Consider the following 12,957-nt stretch of genomic DNA (forward strand, 5'->3'; position numbering starts at 1 on the left):
ATGGTCACCTTGGGAAACAAACAAAAAAAACAAGTCAACGCCAACAACATAAAAAGAAGCCTGCGGCATTTGGAAAACCCAGGCGGTCTCCCATCCAGGTACAAACCAGGCCCAACCCTGCTTAGCCTCTCAGACCAAACGAGATTGGGCGCTTTCAGGGTGTTGCGCCCGTAGGCAATTTCTTTGTGCACTCTCAACCCTCTTGACAAATGCCAAGATGGTCACGTTGACGATCTAATTTTTTCCGTCTCCAATCCACACATTTTGCTTTCCAATATACTTGCGTCTCTACAGCGATACGGCAGCCTATCAAACTATAAAATCAATTGCGCTAAGTCGGCTGTATTGAATATATCGGTCCCGGATGGTGAGGCCAAGAGGCTCGGCTCCGCTTTTCCATTCTACTGGGCTGAAAAATCTATACGTTACCTGGGCGTTGACATTGCAGCGGATTTAGCGCAATTGTACCCGCTTAATTTTGTCCCTCTCCTGGATAGACTAAAATCTGATTTGGGAAACTGGCATGCTTTAACACTGACCTGGTTCGGGCGCTGTAATGCATTCAAAATGATGGCCCTCCCGCGGATCTTATACATGTTTCAGACATTACCGATCCGGTTACCCCCAATTTTTTTCAGACAACTGTAGGTGCTGCTCCGGGACTTTATTTGGGCGTGCAAACCGCCCAGAGCCCGTTTGCAATTGCTTGCCAGACCAAAGGACAAGGGGGGTCTGGGTCTCCCAGATCTCAGACAATACTACAGAGTGACTCTGCTAGCGAGAGTCGTTGATTGGCATTGTAATGGCCCACACAAGCAGTGGGTGAAGATGGAGATTGAGGATGGATCCATTCCCCTATTGACCTCCCCGTGGCTCCTTTCCTCCCTACCAAAAGACCTCAGAGGTCACCCCGTAGTGGGAGCAACGTTGGCTGTTGTGCGGAGGTTGTTCCGCTGCACACACATTGCTCCCCTGCCATCACCAATGACTCCGGTTATAGCTAATCCAGACTTCCCACCGGGATTTACCAACAAGAAACTGCGACAGTTGACAGTGGTGAGGAAACAGCGTCTGGGAGAGGTGTGGCCCTCGGGAGGGCTCCCGACCACGCAAACTGTCGCAAACTTTCTGACCCTCCGCTTGACTTGTTTAGTGCTTATCAACTTCGTCACTTTCTTCTGGCCATACAAAGGGCCCCCTACACTCCTAGAGACCTGACACCCTATGAATCCATCTGTCACAAAAGGGAACCTGTGCGACACACCCTCTCCCTCCTGTACAACCTATTGAGTAGTCAGGACGAGGAGTCGACCCCCACCATTTATCCACAAATGGGAGAGGGACTTAGGCATCACATTTACCCCACAACAGATAGGGAAGATCCTGACCTTAGTACATAAAGCTTCCATCGCAAACCAATATCAAGAATCAGGATACAAGATAGTCTCACGCTGGTATAGAGTCCCATACCTTCTGAATAAAATGGATAGATCAATCCCGGATGTTTGTTGGAGGTGAAATTCAGATACGGGGACCATGGGACACCTTTTCTGGGCATGCCCGGCCTTGAGGAACTTTTGGGTTTCCAGCAGCGTGCCTTCTACACTTGACCGAACAGCCTGTTCGAAAATACAAAAAAACCCTCACGATGCAACTCCTGAATGCCGCCCGGGCCTGCATTACTACATTCAGGAGGTGAGCAGTGCCTCTGTCCCAGAAAACGACTGAACATCTAACGTTTACCTACGTAGGCCATGTCTGCCCTGGGTGGCATTCCCCCCCTCCCTTTTTGTCTTTATTTTGATTTTTTCCCCGCCGCCATCCCCCCACCTCCTCTCTCTCCGTCTTTGCACTCTCTTCTTCCCCCGTCCTCCCTTTTGACTATGCCTTGTCTCCTTACTAGCCTTCGGGACCCAGAAGAACCCCAGGGTTCTGGACATGACCGGCTCATATTTTACTCTGGTTCACGTAGGTCATGATAAGCTGGCTCGCTGTGGTCCCAGTAGTTCTCCATGATTACATTTGTCGGAACGGAGCTGCACTAGTTATACTGTACTACATGTCGGAGGTGGGGTTTCTCTCTTTTCTGCATGAAACTGTAGGACTCCCCTCTGAGAACCCAGAGTTATTTGGCTGCCTATTTTTTGTTACCATGTAATTGTGACCCTGGGTCATGCTGTATGGTTGACTGTTATATTTATGTTGTTCTACTTAATAAAAGAAAAATAAAAATAAAAAAAATAAGTCAATGCCAACAACTTAAAACTATAGCCTATGGCATCGAAAAATGCCAGGCGGTCTCCCATCCAGGTACTAACCAGGTCCCAACCCTGCTTAGCCTCTGAGATCAAATGCATGCTCAACCCTCTTGACAAACGCCAAGATGGTCACCTTGGGAAACAAACAAAAAAACAAGTCAACGCCAACAACATAAAAAGAAGCCTGCGGCATTTGGAAAACCCAGGCGGTCTCCCATCCAGGTACAAACCAGGCCCAACCCTGCTTAGCCTCTCAGACCAAACGAGATTGGGTGCTATCAGGGTGTTGTGCCCGTAGGCAATTTCTTTGTGCACTCTCAACCCTCTTGACAAATGCCAAGATGGTCACGTTGACGATCTAATTTTTTCCGTCTCCAATCCACACATTTTGCTTTCCAATATACTTGCGTCTCTACAGCGATACGGCAGCCTATCAAACTATAAAATCAATTGCGCCAAGTCGGCTGTATTGAATATATCGGTCCCGGATGGTGAGGCCAAGAGGCTCGGCTCCGCTTTTCCATTCTACTGGGCTGAAAAATCTATACGTTACCTGGGCGTTGACATTGCAGCGGATTTAGCGCAATTGTACCCGCTTAGTTTTGTCCCTCTCCTGGATAGACTAAAATCTGATTTGGGAAACTGGCATGCTTTAACACTGACCTGGTTCGGGCGCTGTAATGCATTCAAAATTATGGCCCTCCCGCGGATCTTATACATGTTTCAGACATTACCGATCCGGTTACCCCCAATTTTTTTCAGACAACTGTAGGTGCTGCTCCGGGACTTTATTTGGGCGCGCAAACCGCCCAGAGCCCGTTTGCAATTGCTTGCCAGACCAAAGGACAAGGGGGGTCTGGGTCTCCCAGATCTCAGACAATACTACAGAGTGACTCTGCTAGCGAGAGTCGTTGATTGGCATTGTAATGGCCCACACAAGCAGTGGGTGGAGATGGAGATTGAGGATGGATCCATTCCCCTATTGACCTCCCCGTGGCTCCTTTCCTCCCTACCAAAAGACCTCAGAGGTCACCCCGTAGTGGGAGCTACGTTGGCTGTTGTGCGGAGGTTGTTCCGCTGCACACACATTGCTCCCCTGCCATCACCAATGACTCCGGTTATAGCTAATCCAGACTTCCCACCGGGATTTACCAACAAGAAACTGCGACAGTTGACAGTGGTGAGGAAACAGCGTCTGGGAGAGGTGTGGCCCTCGGGAGGGCTCCCGACCACGCAAACTGTCGCGAACTTTCTGACCCTCCGCTTGACTTGTTTAGTGCTTATCAACTTCGTCACTTTCTTCTGGCCATACAAAGGGCCCCCTACACTCCTAGAGACCTGACACCCTATGAATCCATCTGTCACAAAAGGGAACCTGTGCGACACACCCTCTCCCTCCTGTACAACCTATTGAGTAGTCAGGACGAGGAGTCGACCCCCACCATTTATCCACAAATGGGAGAGGGACTTAGGCATCACATTTACCCCACAACAGATAGGGAAGATCCTGACCTTAGTACATAAAGCTTCCATCGCAAACCAATATCAAGAATCAGGATACAAGATAGTCTCACGCTGGTATAGAGTCCCATACCTTCTGAATAAAATGGATAGATCAATCCCGGATGTTTGTTGGAGGTGAAATTCAGATACGGGGACCATGGGACACCTTTTCTGGGCATGCCCGGCCTTGAGGAACTTTTGGGTTTCCAGCAGCGTGCCTTCTACACTTGACCGAACAGCCTGTTCGAAAATACAAAAAAACCCTCACGATGCAACTCCTGAATGCCGCCCGGGCCTGCATTACTACATTCAGGAGGTGAGCAGTGTCTCTGTCCCAGAAAACGACTGAACATCTAACGTTTACCTACGTAGGCCATGTCTGCCCTGGGTGGCATTCCCCCCCTCCCTTTTTGTCTTTATTTTGATTTTTTCCCCGCCGCCATCCCCCCACCTCCTCTCTCTCCGTCTTTGCACTCTCTTCTTCCCCCGTCCTCCCTTTTGACTATGCCTTGTCTCCTTACTAGCCTTCGGGACCCAGAAGAACCCCAGGGTTCTGGACATGACCGGCTCATATTTTACTCTGGTTCACGTAGGTCATGATAAGCTGGCTCGCTGTGGTCCCAGTTGTTCTCCATGATTACATTTGTCGGAACGGAGCTGCACTAGTTATACTGTACTACATGTCGGAGGTGGGGTTTCTCTCTTTTCTGCATGAAACTGTAGGACTCCCCTCTGAGAACCCAGAGTTATTTGGCTGCCTATTTTTTGTTACCATGTAATTGTGACCCTGGGTCATGCTGTATGGTTGACTGTTATATTTATGTTGTTCTACTTAATAAAAGAAAAATAAAAATAAAAAAAATAAGTCAATGCCAACAACTTAAAACTATAGCCTATGGCATCGAGAAATGCCAGGCGGTCTCCCATCCAGGTACCAACCCTGCTTAGCCTCTGAGATCAAATGCATGCTCAACCCTCTTGACAAACGCCAAGATGGTCACCTTGGGAAACAAACAAAAAAACAAGTCAACGCCAACAACATAAAAAGAAGCCTGCGGCATTTGGAAAACCCAGGCGGTCTCCCATCCAGGTACAAACCAGGCCCAACCCTGCTTAGCCTCTGAGACCAAACGAGATTGGGCGCTTTCAGGGTGTTGTGCCCATAGGCAATTTCTTTGTGCACTCTCAACCCTCTTGACAAATGCCAAGATGGTCACCTTGGGGAACAAGGGAAAAAAAACAGGTCAAAGCCAACAACATAAAAAGAATCCTACGGCATCTGGTATTCCCAGGCGATCTCCCAATCAAGACACTAACCAGGCCAGATCCTTCTATGTCACCTGGTCTTCCCAGGCAGTCTCCCATCCAGGTACTAACCAGGCCTGACGCTGCTAAGCCTCTGAAATCAGACGAGATCGGGTGCTTTCAGGGTGATGTGGCCGTAAGCGTTCTCTTCAAGACCCGCCCAACCCTCTTGACAAACGCCAAGATGGTCGCCTTGAGAAACAAGCGAAATAAACAGTTCAAAGCCAACAACATAAAAAAAAGCCTATGGCACCTGGTATTCCCAGGCGGTCTCCCATCCAGGTACTAATCAGGCCCGACACTGTTTAGCCTCTGAGATCAGATGAGATTGGGCGCTTTCAGGGTGATGGGGCAGTAGGTGATCTCTTTGGGCACTCTCAACCCTCTTGTTAAACGCCAAGATGGTCACCTTGGGAAACAAGGGAAAATAAAACAGGTCAACGCCGACAACATAATGAGAAGCCTACGGCACCTGGTATTCCCAAGCTGTCTCCCATCCAGGTACTAACCAGGCCCATCGCTGCGTAGCGTCCGAGATCAGATGAGATTGGGCTCTTTCAGGGTGATTTGGCCGTAGGCACTCTCTTTGGGCACTCTGAAGCCTCTTGACAAAGGCCAAGATGGTCACCTTGGGAAACAAGCTAAAAAAAACAGGTCAAAGCCAACAACATAAATAGAAGCCTACGGCATCCAGTATTCCCAGGCGATCTCCCAATCAAGACTCTTACCAGACCAGATCCTTCTATGGCACCTGGTCTTCCCAGGCAGTCTCCCATCCAGGTACTAACCAGGCCTGACGCTGCTTAGCCTCTGAAATCAGACAAGATCGGGTGCTTTCAGGTTGATGTGGCCCGTAAGCGTTCTCCTCAAGACACGCCCAACCCTCTTGACAAACGCCAAGATGGTCGCCTTGAGAAACAAGCAAACAAAACAGGTCAAAGCCAACAACATAAAAAGAAGCCTATGGGCTTACAGCGAACCTTAAAAGATGGGACCCACTAGCTCTGTCATGGTTCGGACGCTGTAATGTGTTGAAGATGAACGCGATGCCACGACTTCTGTATCTACTACAAGCCTTACCTATCAAAATACCCCAGACTTTCTTTCATGCGGTTCGCTCAATCTTTATCAAGTTCCTCTGGCGCGGAAAACATATGCGTATTGGTAGGGCAATGCTATTGCGACCGAAATTGGGGGGAGGTATTGGCTTCCCGGACCCTGCTCTATATTACACAGCGACGCACATGACACCGGTGGTTGACTGGTGCCGGTGTTCTGCCATATACTGTCCGGCCATGATATAGTGTCTGCGCCGTATTGCGCATGCGCAGTACGGAGCAGACGAAGCTTCGGAAAATCTCTGAAGCTGAACGGCGCCTGCGCGGTGAGTGGAGGTGGTAGCCCCACCATCCAAGCGGACATAGGGTTGTGAATATTAGAGGGCCCCTCGCAGGCGAGCTTTGCTCGCCACGCTTCGGGCTCGGCCTCGCTGCGCTCAGCTCTTTTATACTCTTACTCTATGTCCACTTGGATAGTGAGGATAGAACCTGGACTCAGTGCGCAGGCGCCGTTCATGCTCGTCAATTTTCGGAATCTGTGTTGCTGTGTACTGCGCATGCACAGTACACAGCGGACACTATCCGATGGGGGACCATATGTGATAAGACACCGGCATGGGGAACTGAAGCTATGAGTCAAGCTATCGCAGGAGATGGCGCGGGTTCCACTGGCTGGTCTGCCTTGGGCGGGGAGGCCATTGGAGCCCTGTGTAACTACTCACCCGTTAATTGGCCCCTCGCTCGCCGAGATGGATAGTTTTTTCACCTTTCCCACCTGACTAACTTGCCTTCTCCTATGACCCCAATTATTGGACATCCTAGATTCCCTCCGGGCCTGTCTGACCAGGCCTTTACCAGGCAAGCCCGAAAGGGCTTCTGAGAGCAGCCCTATTTCTTGGACCCACGGGCTTGATTCCCATGGGGACCATACTGCTAGAGCAAGTACCTGTTGCATTGGATAGCTGGAGAGCTAGACAGCTAATCCATTTCCTCGGATCACTACCTAACCATTTGTTCTTCTCTAGACAATTCCACCCCTTCGAGGAACTTTGCCTGGATGATGGCCCAATTCGTGGTTCCCTCTCTAGGTCCTACAAAATCCTGACAGACGCACAATCCTCCACGGATCCACCCTTCCTAGCTAAATGGAAAAGGGACTTACAAACTACATTCTCCAAACCACAGAAGGACAGAATACTCTTTTTCGCCCATAAGTCGTCACTCTGCAGTAAATATCAGGAGATATCATATAAGCTGATCACACGCTGGTATCATACACCGGTGGTGTTGGCCAAAATATTCCCCGGTCAATCTGACCGCTGCTGTCGCTGTGGGCAACAGGCTGGCACCATTCTCCACATTTTCGGGGAATGTCCTAAATTACAAACATTCTGGCAGCCTGTCCTGAGACTCATCCACAAGTTCACAGACATTTCCTTAGCCAATGATCCTGCAGCAGTTCTTCTCAATCTAACTCCTATGTCGAGAAAGCGTTATCATAAGTCCTTACTTAAACATCTCCTCAATGCAGCTAGGGCCTGCATCCCAAGTCAGTGGAAAGAGCAATCTGCTCCAATGGTGACCCAGTGGTTCGCAAGGGTAAATGATATTGAACGAATGGAATACTTGACTGCCACAATGAGGGATAAAACGGAGGAGCATGGGAACAGATGGTTCTACTGGACCCAGTTTCGCTTTTCGGAAGAATACCTCCGCGAGACATAGTAAGCTCATGGTGATCATTGGAGATCGCTGTTCCAAACGTTGGACAGCTGATGAGCTGGTGAGCCGAGGGCATCTCTTGCTCCCTGGGAGGGGACCCCATCCTATCCACTCTACTTGAGCTTTAATCTCATCTTGATATGACCGCAAAGCTGTACACGTGCTATTCTCCTCGGACTTCTTACCATTGGCTCTGATATCCATGCAATATGATTGTTTGTTTGTAACTATTTGTATCACACATTCTGTGAAGTTGCCTTTGCATTGTATGTCGCATACTACTAAATAAAAAAAAAATAAAAAAAAAGAAGCCTATGGCACCTGGTATTACCAGGCGGTCTCCCATCCAGGTACTAACCAGGCCTGACACTGTTTAGCATCTGAGATCAGACGAGATTGGGCGCTTTCAGGGTGATGGGGCCGTAGGTGATCTCTTTGGGCACTCTCAACCCTCTTGACAAATGCCAAGATGGTCACCTTGAGATACAAGTGAAAAAAAACAGGTCAATGTCAACAACGTAAAAAGAAGAATACGGCACCTGGTATTCCAACGCCATCTCCCATCCAGGTACTAACTAGGCCCAACCCTTCTTAGCCTCAGAGAAGAGAAGAGATAGGGCTCTTTCAGGGTGATGCTGCTGTAAGCGATCTCTTTGGGCACTCTCAACCCTCTTGACAAATGCCAAGATGGTCACTTTGGGAAACAAGCAAAAAAAACAAAAACGAATCAACGCCAACAACATAAAAAGAAGCCTACAATAACTGGTATTCCCAGGTGGTCTCCCATCCAGGTACTAACCAGGCCTGACTCTTCTTAGCCTCCAAGATCAGACGAGATTGGGTGCTTTCAGAGTGATGTGGCCATAGGCAATCTCTTCAGGCACTCTCAACCCTCTTGACAAACACCAAGATGGTCACTTTGGGAAATAAGGGAAAAAAAAAAGGTCAACGCCAACAACATAAAAAGAAGTCTACGACACCTGGTATTCCCAGGCAGTCTCCCATCCAGGTACTAACAAGGCCCGACTCTTCTTAGCCTCCAACATCAAACGAGATCGGGTGCTTTCAGGGTGATGTGCCCGTAGGCAATCTCTTCAGGCACTTTCAACCCTCTTGACAAACGCCAAGATGGTCACCTTGGGAAACAAGCAAAAAAATAAAAATAAGTCGGAAGCTAGAGACAATACGGCCCGAGTCCTCAATTTAATCCATGCGGCGCATGTACAGGGAAGGCCCTTGCTTATGTTGTCAACGGAAGCGGAGAAGGCCTTTGACAGGGTGGCCTGGCACTTTATGCAGGCCACCCTGGAACATATAGGTCTTGGCCCCAACATGATGAGCTGGGTAATGTCGCTTTACTCCACGCCGTCGGCAGCGGTACGGGTGACCGAGTGGTGCTCGGACTCTTTTCCCATCACTAATGGGACGAGGCAGGGGTGCCCTCTGTCTCCCCTAATTTTAATTCTGACACTGGAACCACTTATGTGTCACGTTCGGAATGACCCGAATATTACTGGCATATCCAAACCCTCGGCACACCACAAAATTGCGGCGTACGCTGACGATCTAATTTTTTCCGTCTCCAATCCACACATTTTGCTTCCCAATATACTTGCGTCTCTACAGCGACACGGCAGCCTATCAAACTATAAAAACAATTGCGCCAAGTCGGCTGTATTGAATATATTGGTCCCCGATGGTGAGGCCAAGAGGCTCCGCTCCGCTTTTCCATTCTACTGGGCTGAAAAATCCATACGTTACCTGGGCGTTGACATCGCAGCGGATTTAGCGCAATTGTACCCGCTTAATTTTGTCCCTCTCCTGGATAGACTGAAATCTGATTTGGGAAACTGGCATGTTTTAACACTGACCTGGTTCGGGCGCTGTAATGCATTCAAAATGACGGCCCTCCCTCGGATCTTATACATGTTCCAGACATTACCGATCCGGTTACCCCCAATTTTTTTCAGACAACTGCAGGTGCTGCTCCGGGACTTTATTTGGGCGCGCAAACCGCCCAGATCCCGTTTGCAATTGCTTGCCAGACCAAAGGACAAGGGGGGTCTGGGTTTCCCAGATCTCATACAATACTACAGAGTGACTCTGCTAGCGAGAGTCGTTGATTGGCATTGTAATGGCCCACACAAGCAGTGGGTGGAGATGGAGATTGAGGATGGATCCATTCCCCTATTGACCTCCCCGTGGCTCCTGTCCTCCCTACCAAAAGACCTCAGAGGTCACCCCGTAGTGAGAGCTACATTGGCTGTTGTGCGGAGGTTGTTCCGCTGCACACACATTGCTCCCCTGCCATCACCAATGACTCCGGTTATAGGTAATCCAGACTTCCCACCGGGATTTACCAACAAGAAACTGCAACAGTTGACAGTGGTGGGGAAACAGCGTCTGGGAGAGGTGTGGCCCTCAGGAGGGCTCCCGACCACGCAAACTGTCGCCGAGCTTTCTGAACCTCCGCTTGACTTGTTTAGTGCTTATCAACTTCGTCACTTTCTTCTGGCCATACAAAGGGCCCCCTACACTCCTAGAGACCTGACACCCTATGAATCCATCTGTCACAAAAGGGAACCTGGGCGACACACCCTCTCCCTCCTGTACAACCTATTGAGTAGTCAGGAAGAGGAGTCGACCCCCACCATTTATCCACAAATAGGAGAGGGACTTAGGCATCACATTTACCCCACAACAGATAGGGAAGATCCTGACCTTAGTACATAAAGCAGACCAATATCAAGAATCAGGATACAAGATAGTCTCACGCTGGTATAGAGTCCCATACCTTCTGAATAAAATGGATAGATCGATCCCGGATGTTTGTTGGAGGTGAAATTCGGATACGGGGACCATGGGACACCTTTTCTGGGCATGCCCGGCCTTGAGGAACTTTTGGGTTCCCAGCAGCGTGCCTTCTACACTTGACCGAACAGCCTGTTCGAAAATACAAAAAAACCCTCATGATGCAACTCCTGAATGCCGCCCGGGCCTGCATTCCCGCACTGTGGAGGCAGCCTCAGCCCCCATCCAAGGTGCTGTGGTATTCCAAAGTCAATCATATTCTCCGGATGGAAGAATTGACCGCCACCCTTCACAATACTGAAGAGGCATTTAGTGTTACATGGAGGCCCTGGAGGTATTTTACTGGTACTCGAGACTACATTCGGGAGGTGAGCAGTGCCTCTGTCCCAGAAAATGACTGAACATCTAACGTTTACCTACGTAGGCCATGTCTGCCCTGGGTGGCTTCCCCCCCTCCCTTTTTGTCTTTATTTTTCTTTTTTTCCCCGCCGCCATCCCCCCACCTCCTCTCTCTCTGTCTTTGCACTCTCTTCTTCCCCCGTCCTCCCTTTTGACTATGCCTTGTCTCCTTACTAGCCTTCGGGACCCAGAAGAACCCCAGGGTTCTGGACATGACCGGCTCATATTTTACTCTGGTTCACGTAGGTCATGATAAGCTGGCTCGCTGTGGTCCCAGTTGTTCTCCATGATTACATTTGTCCGCACGGAGCTGCACTAGTTATACTGTACTACATGTCGGAGGTGGGGTTTCTCTCTTTTCTGCATGAAACTGTAGGACTCCCCTCTTAGAACCCAGAGTTATTTGGCTGCCTATTTTTTGTTACCATGTAATTGAGAATTCCCAACTATGCTTAGCCTCTGAGATCAAATGCACGCTCAACCCTCTTGACAAACGCCAAGATGGTCACCTTGGGAAACAAACAAAAAAAACAAGTCAACGCCAACAACATAAAAAGAAGCCTGCGGCATTTGGAAAACCCAGGCGGTCTCCCATCCAGGTACAAACCAGGCCCAACCCTGCTTAGCCTCTGAGACCAAACGAGATTGGGCGCTTTCAGGGTGTTGTGCCCGTAGGCAATTTCTTTGTGCACTCTCAACCCTTGGCCTCTCAACTACATTCCCTTGGCCTCCGAGATTCTGCGCTTTCCTGGTTCTCTGCCTATCTATCACAGCGCTCCTTCAGTGTCACCTACAACTCTGTATCCTCCTCTCCATTGCCCCTTTCTGTGGGGGTCCCCCAAGGCTCTGTTCTTGGACCCCTTCTCTTCTCTATTTATACCTCCTCCCTTGGTCACCTGATAACCGCCCACGGCTTCCAATACCACTTATACGCCGATGACACCCAAATCTATCTGTCTACTTCTCACCTCACTCCTTCAGTCTCCTCTCGCATTACTAACCTGTTAACTGACATATCAGCGTGGATGTCACACCATTTCCTTAAACTAAACCTCTCTAAAACTGAGCTATTAATAATCCCCCCTGCACATGCCCCCCTCCATGACTTTTCCATCAAAATCAACAATGCAACCATCAGGCCCTCCCCTCACGCCAGGGTACTAGGTGTAACTCTAGACTCTGACTTTTCATTTCAGCCCCAAGTCCAATCGTTGTCAAAAGTTTGTAGATTTCACCTCCGTAACATCTCTAAAATTTGCCCCTTTTTAACAATTAAAACTACCAAGATCCTCATTCACTCCCTTGTTATCTCTCGCCTTGACTATTGCAACTCCCTTCTCATTGGCCTGCCTCTCCATAGGCTATCTCCTCTTCAGTCTATCATGAATGCTGCTGCCAGACTTATCCACCTTACCAACCGCTCAGTGTCTGCCAACCCTCTCCTCCAATCCCTACACTGGCTCCCAATCACCCAGCGAATTAAATTCAAAATACTAACCACCACATACAAAGCCATTCACAACTCTGCCCCGAGCTACATCACCAATCTTGTCTCCAAATATCACCCAAACCGTCCTCTCCGTTCTTCTCAAGACCTCCTACTCTCAAGCTCTCTTGTCTCCTCCTCCCACACTCGTCTCCAGGATTTCTCCAGAGCCTCTCCAATCCTCTGGAACTCGCTACCTCCACCGGTCCGGCTATCCTCTACTCTTGCTACCTTCAGACGATCCCTGAAAACTCATCTATTCAGGGAAGCCTATCATGTCTCCAACTAATCTCCTACCACTTCCATAAACTCATTCCCAACAATTATAACCTTCTGTACCACCTGCCCACCCTTTTAGATTGTAAGCTCTTCTGAGCAGGGTCCTCTTAATCCTCTTGTATTTAATTGTATTGTA

The 12,957-nt window shown here is 49.2% G+C and overlaps 5 pseudogenes; all 5 read right to left on the bottom strand.

The window, feature by feature from the left end:
- Positions 1–5,307: 5,307 nt before the first annotated feature.
- LOC143946829 (5S ribosomal RNA) lies at positions 5,308–5,426 on the bottom strand (annotated as a pseudogene).
- Positions 5,427–5,526: 100 nt separating this feature from the next.
- Positions 5,527–5,645, bottom strand: LOC143957665 (5S ribosomal RNA; annotated as a pseudogene).
- Positions 5,646–8,155: 2,510 nt separating this feature from the next.
- Positions 8,156–8,274, bottom strand: LOC143953427 (5S ribosomal RNA; annotated as a pseudogene).
- A 322-nt stretch (positions 8,275–8,596) lies between these two features.
- Positions 8,597–8,715, bottom strand: LOC143955523 (5S ribosomal RNA; annotated as a pseudogene).
- A 99-nt stretch (positions 8,716–8,814) lies between these two features.
- Positions 8,815–8,933, bottom strand: LOC143952300 (5S ribosomal RNA; annotated as a pseudogene).
- Positions 8,934–12,957: the final 4,024 nt, after the last annotated feature.

Source organism: Lithobates pipiens, unplaced genomic scaffold (genome assembly GCF_037356315.1).
Source record: "Lithobates pipiens isolate NorthernLeopardFrog02 unplaced genomic scaffold, aLitPip1_a1.2 Scaffold_10, whole genome shotgun sequence".
NCBI lineage: Eukaryota > Metazoa > Chordata > Amphibia > Anura > Ranidae > Lithobates > Lithobates pipiens.